The sequence below is a fragment of the Acomys minous genome, assembly GCF_964271855.1.
Source record: "Acomys minous genome assembly, chromosome: 1".
Lineage (NCBI taxonomy): Eukaryota > Metazoa > Chordata > Mammalia > Rodentia > Muridae > Acomys > Acomys minous.
Window position 1 is genome coordinate 62590310 of NC_140483.1, and position 14079 is coordinate 62604388.

Below are 14079 nucleotides of genomic sequence, written 5' to 3' on the forward strand. Positions count from 1 at the left end.
CAACCCCTATTTCCCTTTCTATCAAGTTATCACACAGCATAAAAGAGAGATATGTAGTTTACCTGTTCTAAGAGATTAGATTATTATATGACAGTTTGCAGGTATTTATGCTATTAAAATAGTGTGTGTGTGTGTGTGTGTGTGTGTGTGAGAGAGAGAGAGAGAGAGAGAGAGAGAGAGAGAGAGAGAGAGAGAGAGAGAGAGAGAATGTGCATGTGCATGTGCAATTATTGAGGTCAAAGAACAGTATACAGGAGTCAGGTCTCCTTCCACCATGTGGGTCCGAGTGATCAAACTCAGGCTATCACACTTGTTAACAGGTGCCTTTAGCCCCTGAGCAAGTCAATGGCCCACTTTGCAGGTGTTTCACCTGACTTCTCACTTTCTGTCTGCCCCTCCGACCCATCTGTCTACAGTTGCCCATTAAATCCAAATTTCAGATTTAAAAAAAAAAAAAAAAAAGAATGGGCAGGTATTAGCCTATGGCCCTTTCCTCCTCCTTTATCGTCCCAGCCATCTACAGAGTTCACAAAGGCTCTCCACACTCAGAAATGAGGATTCCCTAAAAGCAACTTCCTTGGAAAACCATCCAAGAAAGATTCGCTAGCTTGTGACATTAAGCGTCGCAATGGATGTGCCCCGCGGACGGGGTGGTTAATTCTAAGACAGTTGAGGGGAAAAGTAGTACTGTGGTGAACAACTGGTCTCCGCCGCAGAAGTTTACTAGCACGGAGGATATTTCTGGTAATTCCTTCAGTACAGCAAACACATTGTGGCAGACACATCTGGAAGACACACGTCCTAGAACTCAGTAATAATACTTGGGAGAGAACCTACATGCGTGTGTGTGTGTGTGCGCGCGTGCGCGTGCGTGTGCCGAGTTAAACAGCTCTCTGTTACGAAGGAGTGGGAAAGGGCCGCAAATATTGTGCTGAAATGCAAGCTAATTGATGGACAGCATAATCACCACCTTAGTCAGAGCCCGGGGACTCTTCAAGCAGCGAGCTGTAAATTTAAATGGGAACCCGAAGGCTAGCACACCGCCCCCAGCTCCGTGTTCCATTACTTCATGTGTGAAATATTCAGTGAGTATGAGGGAGGCTGCAGACGCACTGGGCAGTGATGGAGTGAGACGGAGGTGGCTGGTAAGACTCTCGAGCTAACGTGTTCGGAGGCGAACGCTCGCTTTAAGGATTGAGCTGCTTTCTTTGCTAGGGATGAGGTAACTCACAGCAGGCTCTTATCTTAGACCCAGCCCTGGACGATGTAGCCTTTTAGAGATTGTGTGATCCTAGGGAAGGACGGATGCAATCCAGAGCCTGAGTCATCGCCATGTATTTCTTTTAGATGCGTGTTCTCTGGCGTCTGACAAAGCATGTGTTTTTTCTTTCTTTCTTTTTCTTTTTTTTTCTAATTGGGCTGGTCTGGGTTCCAGTCTGACCCACCTCTGCGTCTTGCTGGAGCTCTCCACCTCTTAGGGCTGGGGCGGAGTAAAGTAGCCGTGTTTATGAGGGGAGTTGTCAGCGGCTTCACAGAGCTCGCTGTTTCCTTTCTTATCTGTTGTGATTTCTTAGGCTCAGGTGTGCCTGAGCCTGGATCCTGGGCAGCTTCCCAAAAGCAAGCGTTTCCTCATGCCACTTCTGACTCATTTGAATCATTTACTTCTTTGTGGTCAGCTGTAGATGAGGACATATCTTTGTCCCACGCTGGAGATTGGGGAGACCTAGAACCTACTGTAGAGCCCAGACTGGTTTCAAATGCACGGCGGACACACCACCTCTGCCTCCTGAACGCTGGGATCACAGACTCACACCACTATGCCCAGCGCAAAATCATGGGTTTTAATAGTTTCATCAGACTGATGAGAAGGCTCTGTGGGTAAAGGTGACTGTCACCAAGACCCACATAGGAGATGCAAAGAGTAGACTCCTGCAAGTGGCTGTGTGACCTCCAAATGTATGTCGTTGGATGTCTATGTATACACACATGCACGTGCACACACACACTCACACACACCACTCACTAAATAAATACATACGCAAATGGAATAAAATTGATTTAAATATAAAATAATTTTATAATCTTCAGGTTAAAATAATTAAGCATTCTTTCCTATAGGGCATTTAGTTTGTTCAAACTTTACTACTATAAGTTATTTTGAAAAGACCACCTTTGTGAATAATCAGTTGTCTATGTTTCTGGGTTATTTTCAGTAATCCAGCCATTCAAAGTTCTGAAAATATAATGTACAAAGCAACAGGCATCTGCTTTTGTTTGTTTGTTTTTGTTTTTGTTGTTTTTTTTTTGTTTGTTTGTTTGTGGCTCTGAAGGTTAACAGAGAATCTGCTGCCCCTAGTTTGTACTGGTTCTGTGAGGCTGAGGCACATGGGGTCACCTAACTCACATGATTGCTGCAAAGGAGATAGCCTACCTTTACTCATAAGGGAACAAGGTCCCTCAAAAGCAGAGGAGGACAAGCCTCGTGAATAACACCTCAGTCTATTCATGCCACATTTCCTCAAGACCAGCTTGCCAAGAAAAGCGTGAGCCTTAAAGCAAGGCCCAAAGCAGGAGAAGTAGGTCCCATTGTGCTGCAGTATGGCCTGTAGGGTTGTAAAATCACCTTGAAAAGAGCCTAGACATACACAGCCAAGGATGATGGCGCTGGCTGCATTTTTGCATGCAGTTTTCTATGCCGTCTTGGAAATTTTGGATATGCAGAATATGAGCTTGGTTTTTTTTTTTTAATATTTCTTTGATTGAAAACGATTATATTTTGAATTTTAGTTATGTGTATGTGTCTCTGTGTGTGGGCATGTGCGCATGCGACTGCAGGTGCCCACAGACAAAAGAGGGCGTTGGATCCTCAGGAGCTGGACTCACAGGCAGTTGGGCGGATGCCTGATGTGGGGTCTGGGGACCGAACTAGAGTCCTCTGCAAGAGCCGAGTGTGCTCTTCACTGATGAGCTGTCCCCAAAACTTTGTTTCAACGTCATTACTCATCTTCTCGTGTTTGCCCTAAAGAGAGTATACATCGGTTTTTATTCCTGAAAGTGATCTATTTTCAGGCCTTTATAAAGACATCAGATGGCAGTATTATATATTATGAGTGTTAAAACATGGTAATTATATGTTCTATTTTTCACTAACCCATCTTTAATAGCTCATGGGGGTTAAATATTCCCATGATTCTTAGCTTGTACATTCTCCTTTTACATCAATTTCTTGAAGTCCCTTTGGGTTTTTTTTCCCCTGTTATACAGGAATAACAGGAATCATTAATCTGTCACAATTTGTACAAATATTTTCATCTTTTGCTTATTTATCTAGGTAGTCTTTATTTTTACATGAAATCCTTTTTTAAAATTAACTATTAAATGTGTGTTTTTTTAAAGCTTATTCTGGCTTGTGATATAAGCAGATATTCCCCCTATTCCCTTTTTTGTATTTATATAAAATATACATCCTCTTAAAAAAAACTTACTCGGAAAAATTAAAATCTTGAAAAATCAGAGAAAATTATTGAATCTATACATATCCTTTATCTACATTAAAACTTCATCTAATTTCAAATCGTTTAAAATAGCTTTTAAGAGTGTATTCTTTGAAACTTTCATATATACATATAATATATCCTGATTATATCTAACCCAAGTCCTCCTCTTACTCTCCCCTCCCCACGTGATTTGCTCCCATCTTCATGTCTTTTTTTTTTTAATATCCCACTGAGTACAATTAGCTCTGCTTGTGTGTGTGTACGTGTGTGTGTGTATATGTGTATGTGTGTGTGTATGTGTGTGTGTGTATGTGTGTGTGTGTACGTGTGTGTATATGTGTATGTGTGTGTGTGTATGTGTGTGTGTGTGTACGTGTGTGTGTATATGTGTATGTGTGTGTGTGTATGTGTGTGTGTACGTGTGTGTGTATATGTGTATGTGTGTGTGTGTATGTGTGTGTGTGTGTGTGTGTGTATGTGTGTGTGTGTGTATGTGTGTGTGCCTGTGGAAGCATCTCTAGAACATGGACAGCCAAGCAGTTGCTACACGCCTAAGAAAAATGTCTCCTCTCTTCATACTTCACCGTCCCACGGTCAGTAACTGCTGAAAAGACCTCAGTTAGGGGTAGAGCCTGGTGGGCCCTTTCCCCAGTCCTGCCGGAATGTTCACTGGCTTGATTTTGTGTGGGTCTTCTGCAGGTAGCCACAGCTACTGTTGAGTCTATGAGTGCAATGGCCATGCCTTGTCCAGAGCACAGCATTTCACAGGATTCCCTCCCATTCTCCAGCTCCTAAACCCTTTTGTCTCAGTCTTCCCCCATTCATCCCTGAGCCTTGGAAGACTTGCTATAGATGCCTCAGGTAGGACTGAACACTCAGCTGCTGCTTTTATTCTCTGTACTTTAACCAGTTGTAAGTTTCTGGATTAGCCACTGACTGATATAAGAAGAAGCTTTTGTGACCAAGGTTGAAAACAGCATTAATTAAGGGTCTGATGCCCAACCGTATTCTAGCTGTTTCCATCAGCATCCTTAGAGCACCTTCTTACTGTCCTGTTATGTGGCAGAAGGTGATTGTGTTCCCCCTTTATACAGCATTGATCCCATCCCTGGGTTGCACTTCCTGGTCTCAGCACTTCTGGGAAACTCACCTTTTACAAAGCAATTGGGAAGGACCAGGGGGCCTTAGCCCCAGTCAGAGAATTATAGAATGCTGAGAGCTGGAGGAATAGTCTGCCCTGGGGAACAGCACACGAATTGCCCATCCAATGCCAAATAGTCAGCTCTGAGAACATGAATACAAGTTAGAATATATGGACTGAAAAAGTAATGTTTATGTATTTAGGGATATGTATTTATTAATAAATGCAAATTTATTTATTAAACTGCCAAACTTGTGGGAGTATTATAATTTATCAGTTTAACCCTAATTTAGAGGAATAACTCCATAAACAGTTCCCCAACCCAAGGGCTACCTGTAAAATAATCTACAAATGTTCATTTGCTACCATTTGTTGTTTGCAACACAGTAAGGTAGTAGTAGTTCCTTGCCATTCTCCAATGGTGACGAAAGACTTCATTTTAAAAATTATTGTGAAATTGAATATTTAAAACCTGAAGCATTTCTATTTCTAGCAGTTATTCTTAATTGCCACTCAGATTTTTTGTCATCCTGGCCAATATGACCCTCTTCTAGTTGTCCAAGAGTCTTTTTTTGGCATGGCCTTTGAATTTTTTAAAAGACATTTAATTTTAATTATGAGTGTGCCCTGTATATGCGAATGTGAGTGCAGGTACTGGTGGAAGCCAGAAGGGGGTGCCAGATCCTCTGCAGCTAGAGTTGCGGGCAGTTGTGAGACACCTGGTATGTGCGCTGGGAACCGGACTCAGCAGTACAGGTTCCTCAGCACTGAGGCATCTCTTCAGCTCTAGCTATGAATTCTTAATGGCTTCCTTGGCTTTGGGTGTAACAAGCTGTTCTGAGGAGAGAGTATAGTCGGCTTCACAGTTTGATTATTGATTTATTCAGGGAATCCTAGTTCCTTTTTATACAAGCAAGTGTGTGGGAAGCCCAGTTGGAGCTCTCAAGGGCTCATTACTTGTAGCTTGCTCATTGCTTCTTGCTCTTCTTCAGATTCTTTACGTATGATATAATCTCATCTTTAAGATGTGTGTGTAATGAGAAAGGCATGTGCATTAATACGCTGTGTATGTATGGCCTAGACATGTCATCTCAAAGATAAAGTGTGCCTTGTTCACATTAGGGGCTACAGACGCGTTTGCTTAATGTTTACGTTTGAAGTGTGTGTGTGTGTGTGTGTGTGTGTGTGTGTGTGTGTGTGTGGGTGTACGTGGGTGTGCTTGTGGGCACATATGCACATGCTCAGAGAGGTCTGGGAACAACTTGAAGCAGTCAGTCAGTTCTCTCCTTGCCCTTTGTGGATTCCTGGGATTGAGCTGCCATCCTCGGCTTTGGTGTTCACCGTCTTTGCCTATTTAGCCATTTTATCAGCTCTCAGGACGACAGACTTTTAACAGGTATTCTGGGCCTCATCTGTCTTTTTCCAATGCTAAAATAAATTCAGCCTGCAACAATACCTAAATAGTTTGTTTTCTTTCACAACAAATCTTTCAGAGCAGCCCCCAAGCCTCTCACAGTGAGCAGTGGAGAGACTTAGGAGGGTTGCTTTAAGCGTGTGCATGTGTGCTCCTTTGGCGAGCATCCCATTACCACTGGGTGAGTGCTCCTGAGTCCTCTGTACATTGTGCCACCAGCACAGACATGGGCTTCTTTGTTCCATTTGCTTTCAGCAGTTTAGGGGTGGCTGAATTTCAGTCATTCAGCAAAGTTTTTTTTCCTCCTAATCTGCAACTCTCCTTCTTCAGCTGTATTTCATAGTTGGAAACATTAAATCCGAGTAATATGACATATGGAAAATGGAATTCAAACGCATCACATGTGTGGGAATGTGCCAGAGCCAGTGAACGGGCAGCGAGTGCAGGAAGTGGTTCTAACCGAGCAGTGCTGCAGGGTTACCAAATGAAGGGTGCACTAAGTGAACGCTATCACACACTGTGGGACATCCTGTAGCGCCTGTGTCACAGTCACTGCCAACCTGACTACTCTTGGTCCGAGCTCTCTAATCCCTCCAGCCATGCTGCCAAAATTCTAGTGTTTGGGAATGTCTCTGAACAAAATGCACCCAGAGAAGGGCCGAGAGGGTTCACGGAAGCCCTGCAGTGCACCGACCATGTGCAGGAGCTTGGCGCTCCGTGGCAGAGCCCCACTGTTATGTGCATTTGTAGGCGGCACCCTGAGGCTCATGGGTAGGAACTCCTAGGCTCTGTAGGATTCTGTGGCTGTGCTCTTGGAACTAAGAGTTACAAGGGGGAAATAAAAGGGCACTTTCTTCCCATTCATACTAGCAGCCTCTGAGTGACTTCCAGCTCAAATAGAAACACGTACTGCTCAAGATTGGGTGAGGGCCTCATTCTCACTTTTGGAAAGGATTGCTGGACCTCCCTACAACAAGGAAGAAACCACACAAAGGGGCCACTCATGGAATCAGTGCCCATGTGGGCTGCAGGGAGCAATGGTAAGCAATTCTCATCGGGTCTCAAGAAGAGGTATAGTTTCCTCTTGAGCAGACCAAAGAGCCATGGCTCCAGACACACCCAGCCAAAGGATTGTTCTGAACATTTCTAGAACAGAACAGAAAAAAAAAAGAATAGCATAGAATAGATAGGGTAGGATAGCACAGGATAGACTTAATGTAATAAATAAAGTAGGACAATATAGTCTAAACAGACTAGACAAGTATAGTATAATTATAATAATAGGATAGGATAGAAAAGGATAGACCAAATAGAATAGAAGAATAGAATATAATATACTGTAAAAAATAGTATAGTACAGCATAGAAATAGGACATGATAAAATAGAATAGGCAGGATAGAAGTGAATAATGTAATAGAATAGACTTACAGAATAGACCATAAGGCTAGAGTAGTATACACTGGGATAAGTTAGCATAGAATACATAAATCATAATAAAAGAATAGGATGGAACAGAATAGGACAGACAGCATGGAACAGAATAGAACAGAATAGATTAAAATAGAAGAAGAGGATAGAGACAACAGAATGGGCTGGAGTAGAACACTGTAGAGAAGAGTAGATGCAGTTGCACAGCTGGGATGGTTCTAGCCTCAAGTGACTATGAAATTGTGACTACCTGTTTTGTTTGGGATAACTGAGTGAGGATTACTCTTTGGTAAGAGCTAGAGCTAGATAAATACTGTTTTCTTCTATTATTAAGGAAACCTTTATCTTAGTTCTGGTGTGTTACCAATGCAGGAAAGCAGTCTTCCTAAAGGAATATTTTTAAAAATAATATTGGTAGACATCAGTGCGTACACTGCCCATTGCAACATAGTTTTCTACTGAGTATCAGAAGGATGGAATGTGCTACTCTCTTGTTGGATTTTCATCTAGGAAGACGATTCTATCCAAGACTGTAGAGGGATCCTGGAAAGCAGTGTGCCTGAGCCAAATGCCTTGACTGTTCTGTGATTACTGGGGGATCAAGGAGCAAGCACCGTCAGAGTGGGAATTTGTGGGGGTGGATCTAAGAGACAGGCTACCTAGGTTCAGTTTGCCAGCTCATTCTCTGGGTCTGCTTTGCTTAGCTCTCATACATGGCTTCTTCTTGTTTGTTATTTGCTTTTCGTGTGTGTGAGTGTGTGTGTGTGTGTGCATGTGTAGTAGTGCCATGTGAATATCTGCATGTGCAGACCAGCAGTCAATTCAGATGGCTCCCTCAGACACTCTCCACCTTGTGTTTTTGAGGCAGGGTCTCTCGCTTTCACCTGGATCTTGTAGATTCAAGTAGTCTCACTGGCCAGTGAGTACCAGGAAGGATCTGCCTGTCTCTGCCTCCCCAGTGCTGGCATTGGAATTGCATGCCACCAGTGTTGGCTTTCCACATGAGTTCTGGGGATCAGACTCACAGGTCCTCATGCTGGGGCGGCAAGCACTTTCCAGGCTTGCATCATCTTCCCAGCCCTGACTCTTCTCTTTGTTCTGAAGATAAGTTTCCATCTTGAAAACCTATCTCCCTCATTCATCCTGAGGAGTTCTTCTCCCTATCCAATACCCACTGATGTTGTGTGGCAGGTCGGTTCTCAGTGATTGCTACAGCAGATTTGCTTACAGACAATATTACAAAAGGCTTGACTTCCACTGGGTATTTCCAGAAGGTCAGGTAGACCAAGCAGAAGCAGTTCCCCCATGTTCATTTATCCATTCCCTTTGTGCTCATACTACTGTGTTGGGGTAAGCACACGAACAAAAATCTTATCACCTATTATTTTTGAAGTGATTTTTTCCAAACCAAGTATATTAGCAAGGAGGCAATAGGGAAAAATAGGGACCCTCAGAGAATGCTTAATTTTATTTTATTTTATTTTATTTTAATAAAAGAGCTTAAATACTAGCAAGAGGGCACAGCAGCTGAAGGGACTCACTGTAATCCTGACACTTGAATTCAAACCCCACCCTCACGTGGTGAAAGGATAGAACCAACGTCTGTAAGTTATCTCTGATGTCAACATGTGCATCATGGCATATGCACATCCCCCCAGCATACAGAATAAATAAAGAAAATGGAAGAAAACTAAGAACTTAAGATCAGAAAATCTAAACAGCTGCTCACAATCATGGGGGTCTCATACAGCTCTCTGTCACTCAGCTCAGAAAGCACTTGACTGTGGGCGTCAGGTGGAAGACCCAAAGGCTGATGTGATGAGTCACCAGGCTATTAAATGTTCTAGTCAACATTTGAACGTGAAGCTCATATAGAAATAGAGAAAAAGATGCCTTTTATGTGTGTGTGCATGTGTGCATGTATGTGGGTGCAATGGTGCCCATGCATGTGTGAGCCTAAGTCACAGACTAGCCCCAGAGAGAACTCTGTTTCATCTGTTAGAAAATTAACAGCAGAGAAACTAAAATACCTCATAGAGTTTGAGCTTGTGGGGTGAATTCTACCACGCTTGGCTAGATACTTCCATAAAAGATACTACAATTTTAAAACAAACAAACCCCATCACTTTGCCTAGTTTGTAAAAGAAAAGATTAGTAAATTTTAAACAGGGACTGTTTGGCAGAAGTCAAATTGGGAGAGGTGGACATTTTGATTTCTCTCTTGGAAAGAGCAGGGACTTGCTAACATCTAGAAGGTCCTGCAGGAAGAGATTTTATTTGTCACACCTTCCTCAGCTACCTTTTCAGGTTTGGTAGAATAACTCTTAAAACATTTTAAAGTTATCATTCTATTTTATATGCATAGGTGTTTTGCCTACATGCATGCTTTGTGCTCAAGAAGGTCAGAAGGAGGAGTCTGATGCCCTGGAGCTGGAATTACAGATGAGCCTGAGCAGCCACGCAGGTGCTGGGAGTTGAACCCAGCTCCTCTGGAAGAACTGCCAGTGCTCTTAACCACTGAGCCATTTCACCAGCCCCATATCTGGTAGGGCATCTTAAAGTAAGATATTGGTGGCACTTTACGAATATAGGGGTAAAAAACATTGCCATTTCATGAAGGGTTAAACAAGAAATCAGGGAGCTGAAGAAATGGCCGGGTAGTTAAAAGTGCTCACTGCTTTTTCAGAGAGCCCAGGTTCAGTTAATTCCCAGCACCTACCTCAGCTCTCACCCACCTGTAACTCCAGCTCCAGAGAACTCAACACCCTCTTCTGGCCTCTGTGGATACCAGCATACACATGCATATGAACACAAGGAAATCTTTTCTTTTTAAATAGTAGGCGAGACACACAGTCAAGCACAAGCCATATAATCATAACAAACACTCCCCCCCCCATACATATAAATACAGACTAACACAAGCACATGTGTTAGGGTTTATGGGGTGGAGTACCATGGCAGATTGGTTGGGGCCAAAGAATGCTGCAAAGATCACACCACACAGTAGATCCCACGTAAGAGATTTATTGGGGGAGGGGAAGCCACCTTGGAGTGGGAATAAGAAAGAGAGACAGAGAGACAGACAGAGAGACAGAGAGACAGAGAGAAACCAGGAGATAGAATGAGAGGGGGGACCTTTTATATCTATCTGTCTATCTATCTATCTATCTATTATCTATCTATCTATCTATCTATCTATCTATCTATCTATCTATTCACTTTATATCCCAAACATAGCCCCTCCCTCTTTTCCTCCCAGTCCCACCCACCTCTCACTTCCCCCATACCCTCTCCCCTTGTCCTCAGAAAAGGAGAGCCCCCACTCCACCCCAGCTCATCAAGTCCCATCAGGACTGAGTGCATCTTCTTCTGTGGCCCGGTGAGGCAGCCTCACCAGGGGGAAGTGATGGCAAAGCAGGCACAGAGTCCCACGTCAGATACAGCCTTCACTCCCCTTACCAGAGGGCGCAGGTCAAGTCTGAGCTGCCCATCGGCTACATCTGTGCAGGGGGCTTAGGTCCAGTCCATGCATGGTCCTTGCTTGGTGCTTCAGTCTCCACAGGCCTCTCTGGGCCCTGGTGAGGCTAGAATGACGTGGGTGTGTCCTGCTCCATCACTTTCTACCTCCCTCCCATAGGACAGGCTCTCTTACTGAAAGCGAAGCTAGATTGGTGATCAGCCCACCACAGCAATCCTTAGGTCTCTGCTCTGTTGGTCCTCTTGTGAAGCTCCTGTCCCCTTCAGGTACTTTTCTCCTTCCCCCCATTTTCCACAAGACTTCCTATGCTTCACCCAATGTTTGGCTATGAGCATCTGTTTCAAACTGCTGCTGGGTGGAGCCTTTCTTTCAGTGGACAACTCTGCTAAGCTCCTGTCTGCAAGCATAGCAGAATATTGTTAATAGTGCCAGGGGTTGGCTCTTCACCACGGGGTGGATATAGGTTGGGGCAGGCATTGGCTGGACATTCCCTCAATCTCTGCTCTATCTTTATCCCTGCATGTCTTGTAAGTAGGGTAAATTTTGGGTCAAGGATTTTGTGAGTGGGTTGGTGTTCCCTTACCTCCACTAAGAGTCTTGTCTAGTTAGAGGGTGTCCTCTTCAGTTTCCATGGCCCCTGCTACTAGGAGTCTCAGCTAGAGTCCCCCTCATATCCTCCCAGAAGCCTACTCTGTCTTAGGTCTCCAGCTAGTCACAGAGATGCCCTTGTCCACACAAGCACAAACACAAACACACAGGAAACTTTTCAAATAGGGCACTCCTTTTGTCTTTGACTGACAGCCAAGGAAGATAGAACACAGAGGCCCTAGGAATGGGATGGTCTTACAAACCTGCTGTGCTCTAGGTAAGATAAAAGTCAAATGTGAGGGTGACTTCTTCATCAGTGGGCACCTGCCTGCTGTGGATTGTAAGCTGGGTCAACATCGAGCACTGTGGCTGCTGACACCTTGATGGAAGAAGGAGAGGCAGAAATGCCCTTTGCAGCTAGAGGAGTTGCAAGGGTCTCTGAGATGCAGCATCCCACTCTGGCAAGTGATCTAATGGGGGTTATCACCCCTCACAAAGAGCCAGTGGTACTCATCTCTTGGTCAGGAGCTAAATGCCCTTTTTAGGCATTCAGATTGGGCTAGCATTTCACATTTAAATCCAAGGTCATTTCTCTGGGCGGGAGGTCACTCTCTCTTTTCTAAGAAGAGAAAAGAAAGCTTACAAAAGGCTTGAAAACAGAGCCTGCAGCATTCCTTTCCCATTGAAGCACCTTGGTAGCTGCAAGGGCCTGTCTGGCCAGTCAAGTTGCTTTTTTTTTTTTTTTTAAGTCTTTGTCAATGGGAAAAAAAATCACTAAAGGCAAAAGGCACTAACCCCCTCCCCTAATATAATGCAAGCTTATAGGGAATGTAGATAAATAAAGAGGAAGATAAAAAGCACCCTCAGTTCCACCATTCAAAAACAAATGTCAAAAACATTGTTACATTTAAATTTTTATCTTTTTAATGTGTGTTCAATTTTAACCAATAGAATAATGTTGAACAGACTGGGAGCTTTTGTTTCTCACAACAGGAAAAGACCATTTTTATCTTTCTATGGATATTGGGACCCAGAACTTTGAACCTTTTTCATGCTTCCCACCTTCATCATAGAGAGGAGAGAGCCCACTTCTTATTCTTGTGTGTGTGAGTGTGTGTGTGTGTGTGTGTGTGTGTGTGTGTGTGTGTGTGTGTATTCATGCCTGTGTATCTGTGACGATATGTTAGGTACATGTACACACTTATGTGCTCAGGAGTGCATACCTATGCATAGGTATATAGATGAGAATGAGACACAGGGTATTCCCTGCTTTGTCCCTTTCTACCTCACTCCCCTGAGATAGGTTCTCTTACTGAAGCTGAAGCTAGATTGGCCGCCAGCACACGACAGCAATCCCAGGCTCTGCTCCTCCAGTATGAGGCTTAGAGAAACCTCAGTCACACTTGGCTTTCCCCTCCTCCAGACACTCAGATTTGAACTCAGGTCTTCATGGATATCAAGCACTCCTACCCACTGAGCCACGTTCCCAGCTCCAGCCCTTTCTTAGGTCCCTGATTGTTCTAATGATCAAAGCAAGGCCAGGACAGAAGCTGTGGGAATTCTGAGAACAAAGGTTGGAAGCTCAGTGAGAGCTGAGGACTCTTCTGCCTGCCCCCCGCCCCTCCCCCCGCCCCTCCCTTTAGTGCATCCCTGTTGAAACTGCCCCTGAGTTCAGCGTCCCTGGTCCATTTGTGTCCCAGCCTAGTGCACTGTCTCTTATCAACTCCCGGACTTATTGGACACTTTTAGGATTGGCTTTTACAGGAACGTCTGTCTTTGTAGCCAGGTGGCTGTGCCTTCTACCAGAAATCACCCTATTGCATTTCCTCTGTGACCCTAGGAGGGGAAAGGCAATTTGAGCAAGAATCTATACTCAGTGTTGACTCTGTATTGAAAATTGACACTCATATTGTCAGTAATAGAGACAAGAGGAAAGCAGGAAAAGGTGCCTGCCTCTGGCTCAGCTACTTCTCATGGGAAGGAAGGTTGACTTTAAAAGCTAAAAAGTCCCACATTTCTCTAGAACAAAGCTGACCTGGGAGTTTAAATAGAAATCCCTCCAAACAGCTCTGTGTGGGAGTTACCTTCTTTCCCCATTGCTTCATTGATTACTGCTGCTTGCCTGCGCCCTCTTCAAATGTGCGGGCTTTGTCACATCAGAGTGATAGCTCTAAACCTTTTGATGAATGTTTGTCACGCCTCTCCAACTCCATTTGTGTGTGTGTGTGTGTGTGTGTGTGTGTGTGTGTGTGTGTGAGAGAGAGAGAGAGAGAGAGAGAGAGAGAGAGAGAGAGAGAGACAGAGAGAGAGAGAGAGACAGAGACAGAGACAGAGACTTTGTGAGATGCATGTATACTGTATTTAATGGGTCCTGGGGATCCAAACCCATGTCCTCCTGGATGAGCAGCGACTACTTTACTAACTGTATTGCCCTTTCATTCCTTCTATCTTTGGCCAAGTTTGGGGACTGAATCTCAGGGATGGCAGGTCATTTAGTGGAGGTCATGTTATAAACGAAGTTGGAAGCCCCTT

General features: G+C 44.1%; 1 protein-coding gene across 3 annotated transcripts in view; it reads left to right on the forward strand.

Moving 5' to 3' along the window:
* Window positions 1–14079, forward strand: part of NCKAP5 (NCK associated protein 5) — a 915906-nt gene that overhangs the window by 33928 nt on the left and 867899 nt on the right. The window contains exon 1 of one of the 3 annotated variants that reach the window (XM_084799429.1): window positions 1176–1222. The exons of the other annotated variants lie outside the window; for them this stretch is intronic. The gene's annotated coding sequence lies outside the window, so the exon portion shown is untranslated. Of the gene's footprint in view, window positions 1–1175; window positions 1223–14079 lie in introns of those variants that run through there. 3 annotated transcript variants of the gene reach the window in all.